The sequence below is a fragment of the Corapipo altera genome, unplaced genomic scaffold (genome assembly GCF_003945725.1).
Source record: "Corapipo altera isolate COAL_440 unplaced genomic scaffold, ASM394572v1 0, whole genome shotgun sequence".
Lineage (NCBI taxonomy): Eukaryota > Metazoa > Chordata > Aves > Passeriformes > Pipridae > Corapipo > Corapipo altera.
Window position 1 is genome coordinate 4,917,563 of NW_020884872.1, and position 8,989 is coordinate 4,926,551.

General features: G+C 46.9%; 1 long non-coding RNA gene across 2 annotated transcripts; it reads right to left on the bottom strand.

Moving 5' to 3' along the window:
* Positions 1 to 233: 233 nt before the first annotated feature.
* LOC113948318 lies at positions 234 to 7,661 on the bottom strand. 2 transcript variants are annotated; one of them, XR_003528102.1, is made up of 4 exons: positions 6,727 to 7,661; positions 5,413 to 5,477; positions 4,953 to 5,241; positions 234 to 540 (listed from the first exon to the last, which is right to left on the bottom strand). It is a non-coding gene; the product is annotated as an uncharacterized LOC113948318 (long non-coding RNA). The 2 variants fall into 2 exon arrangements; XR_003528101.1 differs by having other exon boundaries at positions 4,953 to 5,477.
* Positions 7,662 to 8,989: the final 1,328 nt, after the last annotated feature.

Consider the following 8,989-nt stretch of genomic DNA (forward strand, 5'->3'; position numbering starts at 1 on the left):
CTTGTTCTGCCATGTGCTGAGGGGGACCCCTCTGGCCTCCCAAAAGAGAGGAGTGGGGACAAATCAAGGACCATGCAGAGTGGTCTGTTTGACCTTCTCTAGACAGAGAAGGTAAACTCCATATTACTTTCATATGGAGTAAATCAACCTTCCTCTCAATTATGTCATTTCTCTAGAGCACATTTGCCTCCTCCTCCTTCAGAGCAGGGTGAGAGGGCACCATCTATGAAAGGATTAAGCACCAGTCCCTTTAGGGATGCTTAGTCAGTGAATCCGTGCTGCTCATTACATACTTTCAACCTGCTGTCATTTGATAATCTTGTGGAAGGGTTTGCAAGTTTGTGCCGTCTCAGAAATTCCTGCTTGTTCGTTGCAGCTGTGCTCAGAGGGGATGCTCTGTGCACAGCGAGACCATGGTTGATTTCATCAGGAGGTCAAAAGGAAGGTCTTCTAAAGTGCTACTGTTACAAACCCAACCTACATTCTCAGAGTCGAGCCGGGTTGCTTACAGAGTCATCATTAGCATCAATGGGTAAAAAGCTGCAGGTAGAAATTACACAAGGTAAAGTAACAATAAACAAAAAGCAAGCAAGCAAACAAACAACTCTTTTCCCAATAGTTGAGCAGACTTTGGAAAGCAAGACTTGAAAATAGTAGAAACTGGCCATATAGGTAAAATAAGCATTTTATTAATTGATTTCTTTTAGATCAGAATACTAACACTGAATACTCTCATTTGACCATCCAGATTTCAAATGTCATCTTATTTTATTCACCCTGCCCCTCTTAATTTTTTTTAATTGAGTTCAAAAACTTATCTTTGACTGGAGCCAAAACAAATCCTAAATTTCCGAGTGCAATTTTTGGAAGGCAATTTTAAGTTTTTACTTGCTTTACCCCTCTTCTGGATATTCTCATCTTTACATTTCTATCCAAGATCTCAATAATTTCTCATTAGAGAAACATCTTGTTTCTCTAATGCCCAGAGCAAAAGAAACCTGTGGTGTTCTAATCCGCAGTGCAGGTAAGGGTATTAAAAGGAATATGTGTTACACTTTGCACTGGTAGCAAGAAGCCTGCTGAGATGAGAAGCCAGGGAGTTGAGTTTTGCAGTGGCAGATTCAGAGCTTTATTTTCTACCTCTTTGCATTTCACCCTCTCTACAGACTACCACAGGCTCAAACCTGGATGAGTAGTATTAGGATGAAGCAAGATAGTGGAAAAGAAGTGATTTCATCTTGATGCAAGCATTTCACACTGGATTGTCTCCCACTTGAGCTGATGTGTTAAACAGAGCTGTTTACCAGTGTGTGGTATGCTTAATTTACACTGGGTACACAGCCTGCATTGCACAGCAGCCAGAAGTGCCCCTGCTCCTGGATCTCTGCCTGAACATAACCTGAGAGCACAGAGTGTGGTTCAGACTCCCTACGTGAACGACAGACATCTGATGCCAGTCACTAAAGTAGTGCCCCTGTCTGGGTGGGGAGGACAGGCAGCATGAAACAATGTGTGGATTCATACCAGATTTGTCCCAAAACCAAAGAATCAAATCCATCCTTCCTAAGAAACAAGCTCCCTTTTCAAAAGAAGAAGAGTAATTTAAGGTCAAATACTTCCATCCCAAGCAACATAAAACGAAGAATAGCAGAATTTGGTTGGCATCCTGTGTGGTTTATGGTTTACCAGCAGTGCCTTGGTCTGGGGGAAGAATGCAATGTCCTGCCTGCACATTGCAGAGGCCAGCAAAGCCCTGTCGCAACACCGCCCGGCAGCTGAGTGACACCAGGTCACATTACATGGGAGCATACCACGCAGAAAAGGTCATACCCTGGGCTCCAACCCAGCCTGTCCCACTTGGAAAGCAGGTTCTGTACTGGGCACTGGCTGTCTTGTTCTGGAAAATGCCTGCTCAGGCTCAGCTTCTGCCACCCGAGCCGCCGACAGTGGCTGATGCCAGTCAGGGAAGCTCTGAGCACGCACAGGTGGTAGGGAATAAAAAAAGGAGCCTAAAGGGAGGGGTTGTTTCTTAGAAAGAAAAGAGGAGCAGGCCATTCCTGGTCTGCCCAGGCAGCACAGGGTGTTTCACAAACAGACCTACATGAACTGAAGTGGCTGCCAAGAGCTGCCCAAAAACGAGCTTGACCCTCTTAGCACAGCTACAGCTGACAGCCTCCCTTGCAGGACAACTTCACCCTCTTTTTCTTCCTTTTGGGGTATGTCCTGAGCTCCTGCAAGCTAAACATAGACCTACAGGGGCTGGCAGATACCATCAATGCCTGGCATTGCCTCCATAGCTGTAACCTGTCACATCTGTGTCCTCCCCAGGATTTGCTGTGTGTTACTGTGTTATAAAGCCTGTGTTGTAAACCTGTGTTACTGTGTTACAAATCCTCTGCTTTTTAACTTCTTTACGACTTCTCTCTGTCCCTCGCCAATCCATAATATACTTTGCAGCAACAGCAGTGAGGTTGCTTTCTGCCCAGCTCCGTGAACCCCTGGGGAATGGTGAGCAGCGTAGTCCCCAAAGTGTGTACGCAGGGCACAGGCCAGCATTACCAACCCATAATGGTCTCACACAGCCTTGAAGTGAAAATCAACCTTCTCAGGCAGGAACTGTGCTTGATTTCACATGAGATATCCAGTCACACTCACTCTGGCACCTTCTGCAGCCACTGTCACTGGTAGCTGAGCTGGTGTTCCCTGGTGGTGCTGCACTGTCCTTGCTCTCCCTACCATCTAATCATTAGTATCCAGAGGAGTGTGTTTCCAACCTCAGAGGTTCTCTGCCCTGCCTGATTTGTTAGTTTTGTACCACCAGAGTCTTACTGAGGGATTGCACCCAAGCTAGGCTCTGGCTTATCCCCACTGGGTAAAATCCCTACCAGTTTTGATGCTTGTAGACCTGGTGGTCTTGCAGGTTGAAAAGGGAAGCATATCCTCAATTTCCCTAGTTTTTGGGGCATGACCAGGCTTGTGTGGCCAGCAATGGGGTCTGGTACATCCAAGGAGTGGTGTGGTTCAGTGCTCAAGCTGTAACATTCAAAACCTGGCTTAGGGCAGGTAAAAGAAATGCAGCCACTAAAGCACTGGCACTACCCATCTTTAAAAATGCCCCGTGGCTTCCTCCCCCACACAGAGTGCAAGATGGGCATTTGTACCTAGTAGTCAGTGAGGCAGAGGGGGAGGACACTTGAGCTTCTCACAAGGGCACATTTCTCACCCAACTGGCACCCACCCAAGGGGTGTTGCCCTGTCAGAGTGCCAGGCTCAGTGAACAAGCCATTAAGGGAACATGGTGCTGGGACCGTAAAATGAGATATCAGCTCTATATGGGCCACACAATCCAGCACCTGCTTCCACACACGAGCACCTTCCACATCCCCTCCCATCCTTCCTTGTGCAGCCGCTGTGGCCAGCACAGCATCCGCACCCCAGCATCCCAAAAACACCTGCCTTCCCCTACAGACATTTAATCTGGGACACTTGGCTCAGAGCTTAGGCTGCTTGAGCTGGGCTGCAGACAAAGTCCTGACCCTACTGAATTCAGTGGTAGCTTTACCTTTGGTTTAAATGGGGAGTGATAACCTCTATGGTGATAACTTGCTGAGCCCACATCCATTCTCATGCCCATCCTACTCTGACAAGCAATTTTTTTCATGCCTCACTTTCCCCCTCTGTACCTAAAAGGAAGCCCAAGTTGAAAATGCACCTTCTCCTTCCTTATGAAGTTCTTTGATACAGAGATCTAAAATACAACATAAGAGCCAACACTGACCTTCACTTTCCTTTACCGTGACCAGACCCATTTAGTGCCTATTTATGGCAACCTGGTCATTAGCACTATAAGAACAAATTCAGCAGAAAGAAAGCTTTAAACCACGGAATTGGGGTGTGCCTGGCTGTCAGAACACTATTGTACACTTTCCTCCTCGCCCTATCAAAAGACAAAAGCCGCATTTGATGATTGAAGACACAGAAACCAGAATAGCAACAGGAGCTCCTCCTGCAAAAAAAAGGAATTCCATATTTCCCGAACCCCACATTTCTCCTTTCCTCCACAGTGCTTGATCCCCTTGGACCTCTCCACAAAGAGGATCAGGGCAAGATTTTTGCCCAGTTTTCAGTTCACCTCTTGCAGCCCCTCAAGTCAGACCTGGGCTAAGCTATTCCAGCAGTGTCACAGTAACTTCTGACGTGAGCATTTTCTTTTTTTTTGCTGTTTTCAGATAAACAAAGGAGCAGACAGATGATGTGAGATGTGGACAGTCTCTTTGTCAGGCAGGGAGCTGCTGCCACTTGCTGGCATCCCACTATGTACAACTGTAAAGGTTTTTCCTTCTGCATTTCTTCCCATGGAAGGTTTCAAGGGTGAAAACACATTGAAAGGAGGTGATGCACCTCCTCCTGAGTCCAGAGGAATTTTTCATTTGTGGTTTCAGGTTCCCTCATAGCTCTCTTAGCAACCATGGGCCTTGCTAGCGCACATTTCCTTTCGTTTTCTCCCTGTGCCTCTTCCTGGAGCAGGGCTGCTCAGTTCTAGCTCTAGAGCCAGGGGAAGACCAGATGCCTTTACCTCACTGAAATCCAGAGACAGTGAGAACACCTGAGTTAACCAGATCTTTCACAGCTCTCCTTTTGAACTAAAATCAGGCTGGAACAGAACATTCATGTTCAAATGTGGACAACACTGAGATTGCCTCAGGGAGAAAAAGAACCTGAGAATCCCATTGTGAAAACATAATGCCCTGATAGGCTTAGTTTGAGTAAAAAAATTGGGACAGCAGCTTGATATTCCTTGAAAACACATGCACAGGCACCCATTGTATGTACTTGTATGTACATTGTACATATGGTTATGATGGAAATGGAAATCCATACCTTCCTCAAAGAGGTACTAGGGCAGGCAATTAGATGCAGCAAGGGGAGAAATATAAGAGACTAGATCTTACCAAAAGAGCCCTTTACTCCGGGTGCCAGACTCTGTGGATGCTTGGAAGATGCTGCGCAGACCAAAAGGACCTCTTCTGGACCTCACATTTCCTGGAAGAAGAGGCTTGGGGATATTTTATGGTTGACACAAATGAGCTGTAAGGAGGGGATTCATGACTCCCAGAAAGTGCCCCACAAAGTGACTGGGGAACACCTTTCTGCCCAGGAACTGAAGCTGCTGTGGACCACGTAAATGCACAGGAACTCCATCCTGAGAAAGCTCTGTTTGTTTGTTGACCATTGGTTCAGCTGGAGATGAGATAAAGCTTAATTAATGCAGTCCAGTTATGCTTTCGAGGTTAAATTCTTGACACACAGATAAAAATTATTACAGAAAGTCACTGGCTTACTCCAGCAGAAGTCAAGGGAAGAGAGAGCCTTTTAACTGCTAACTCAAAGGGGCCTTTTTACAAAACAAACCTTATTAACAAGTTGCTATTGGCTCCTTGCTCACAGCCTCCATTGCTTGGCAGACCAGTATCACCCTGGGAAAAGCCAGAGAAACAATCTCTCAAACATGCCCTTTTGTGACCACAAATATCTATTTTCTACATTTGTTTGCAAATATTCTGCAACATATAGTCAGAAAGAGATCAAGTGGATGTACTCAATGATCTTAAAGGTCTTTTCCAACCGAAGTGATTCTATAACTTTAGGATTCTGTGTTGGAGTCGGCCTTTTATCATTGGGAAAATGTCAACTCATTTACATGCATGTCCACAGAATAACAGTGACTTTGCAAGTGTCTTACCAGAAACCTTCAGGGACGTGGTGTCCTACAAATACATATCAACAGCAGACTCATTCACAAAAATCTTACCAAAACCTTCCAAGCAGATTCTGATCAAAAAAAGTAACCCATTATGAGCCCTTCTTGTCTTTCACCTGATCTACAAGCACAATGCTGTCCTCTGAGTCACAGCAAATAATTCTTCTTTCTGTTATACTGATCAACCAAGTTCCCAATGAACCCAGAATCCAATTATTTCCAAAGCCTTTTTATGAGTCAAATTCCTACCTGCTTATATCCCTACAGCTGCCAAAATTTTGCATGGTCAAGTGGCAGCCAAATGGAAAAGAAATGGACTGAAATAGGGATGGTGACCGAGGGAGAGAATAATACTCAGCAGTAGGGATGACCACCTCAAGCTCCTCAAAACAACTCTGGAAACAGGACTAAATAACAAAAAAGGACCTTGAAGTTTGAAACACCTCAAGTTTATGAACCAAAGTAGCAATGCAAGGGAAAGGAAGGGAGCTGGTGTAAGTGAAGGGAGAAGCAGTTTGCTGAGCCCTTCCCCAGGGAAAGCAAAGCCCAGAACTCAGGGCTGAGGACAGCGAGGCAAAAGGCAGCAGTAAGGAGACGAGCAAAAGGAGAGGCTGTGTCCAGAGCTATGGCCACAACGTCAATGGGAGCAAGGCCAAAATGACACTAAATCTGCAGAAGCATCATCAAAATAGCATCCCCCTGACCGAAGCACCACGAGTCTGAGGGTCAGCTACGGGCCAGCTACTGCAGCCGAGTCAGGCGGTTCCCGGGGGACGTGTTCCAGCACATCCAGCTGACCTGGCTCTGGCTCCATCTCCTGCTGTCGTGCCCAGTGCTGTGTCAAACCATCCAACGGGCCCGCAGCGCCTTTCAGCGGGACAAGGGGATCACTGGAAGAGCACGTCTGGTGCAGCCTGAGCCAGGGGCCATGTACAGAGTGCCTGACAAACCAGCCCTGCTCTTACCCTGCTGCATTTGTAGCCAGGGAGCCGAATATGTCCCTCCAGGCAGTGAGGTCTCCCAAGGAAAAGGAGTGGCTGAGAAGAGGAAGGAGTTCAAACCAACCCAAAGATGCTGCCTGTGGAGCTGGCCAAGGGAGCAGAAAGGGGGAATGGGGAGAAATAATGATCAGTTTTGTGACCGTTTTGTGATCAGTGTAATGATCAGATTTGTTTTATATGTGGAAGAGAAGAGAAGAAAAGGAAAGGGAGATAAGTTATAGCATGCTAGGATTGCAAATAGTAATTTCCATTTTTCCTCTATAACACACACACTCTTTCTGCCTGTTTTCCTAGGGAAACAAAACACTCCCACCCTCTCCCCCTGAATTTAATAATTTTTGAACTTATTGGCCAGTTCTGATTAAATTTACTAGGAGCCAATGATGTCAAAGTCGACTTCATTCCTGTGAGAGTTTGTCAAGCCAGACAAGGAAGAGAATTTTTCCTATTTGAGGGACTAATATAAACTCACCATTTACCAAGAAACAGACAACCCATGGCTGCATAAGCCTCTGCAGGGTGAAGAAGAAAGAGGATGAGGGAGGTGTCCAAACACCAGTAACAGCTCTGGCCAAGATCATATGGTTGTAGACTTTGAGGCTAGTCAAGCACTAGACACACTGTCATGCTGGTCTGTGTGGTTGGGACACATTCTACTTGAAGTGGCATGAAATGAGCTCTCCTTTTGCTTGTAAGTAGGATAAATTATCTTCTTTGCCTGGTCAGAGTAACTCTTGTGGGAATGAAATCATTGATATCCTTGCCTCTCATTGCCTGCCCTTTGTCCCTGGGGGCAGAGCCCTTTCCTGCCTCAGAAGCATGAGTGAGTGGGAGGCCATTCACCATGGGTGCTCTCCTCCTGCTTTCTGTGTTGGATATAGGCACTGCCAAAAACCAACCTGCACAGACCACCGGAATAGGAAAGGAAAGGAAAGGGTAACAGAATGATCATATGGCTGGTAGGAGGCCAAATGCTAACAGCACACAGCCTGTATGGGTTTGTTAACCTGCTAAAATAACATAAGTCTTTCCCCACCAGCACATTCATACACAGCTTCTTGCCATGACAGGTCAGTAAAGATTTATTCACCAGATCTGCGGCACAAAGGGTAGGAAATGCTGGCTGGACACTGCAGGGAGGCTGGGGAAAAACACAGTAAACAGCAGCAAACCCTTGTGCTGGTGGTGGCCATAAGTGCTTTGGTGCTTTTGCTCTTGCAGAAAGCTCCAGTGGTGGTTATAAATCTTTTGCTGTCGCTTGCGGTGGATATTTACTAATTACAGCATCAGCACGTCTCATACCAGTTGTGGGTCCTCGGGATAGCCTAGCAAAGGAGCAGAAATAGTTTTGCAACCAAGGCAGGTTCAAGGAATGAATGCCTCAGCACTGCTCTGGCAACAGCGCTGGGAAGCCAAGGATCACAATACAGAAAACAAGGATGCTAATTCTGCCTAAATAACAGACCGCGTTTCCTCCACCCGGCTGTTCTGGGGAGCTAATTACACACATTCCCAAATCAAAGAAATATGAAACAGTCTGCAAACGACTGCAATGTTGATGTGTTGGCAGTCCAAACCATGACATATGGTCCTTCACTTTGCATCCCAGAGAACAGGCTCATGAGCAACGCTCGTTACGCAAAATTATGTCGTAAATAACAGAAAGAGGCTGATTTTAGAAGCGTACTTGAGGTGGCCTCCCTCCTTAGCCCCACGAGAAGACAGTCAGTGTTTCACCAGAGCTGCTGCCAGCCTGGTGATAGGTTCCACAATGTACCTCCCTTGAGGGGGAAGGAAGGTGAATCATATCCAGGCAGGATCCCAGCTCAGTCAATACCCACACGCAAACTTTGCTAGGACAGCACTCGGTTGCAAAGTCAAGATTTCGGCACCGACACTCGCTGAGCACCACGTGCACCTGCGTGTGCCACCAGCCCCAATTTGGGAGTGCTCCACTGTGCTCATCAGCAGGATCTGCACCTCGAAATTCATCACCTGGACCTCCACCATGGACCTCACGGGATAAGGGATGCCTGCACAGACCACCTGTAGGCCAGGAGGGGAGCGGGGTGAGACATGAGCACCTCAGAGGCTTTCAGACCCACAGCAGCCACGCGGAGGTTTGTCGATCTGCAGTCCCAGCCGAGGAGGTGAGCATCGCTCCCCGTGGCAAAGGCTATTCCTCAAAAATGAGACTCTCCTCCCTCCTCCTCCTCCTCCTCCTTCA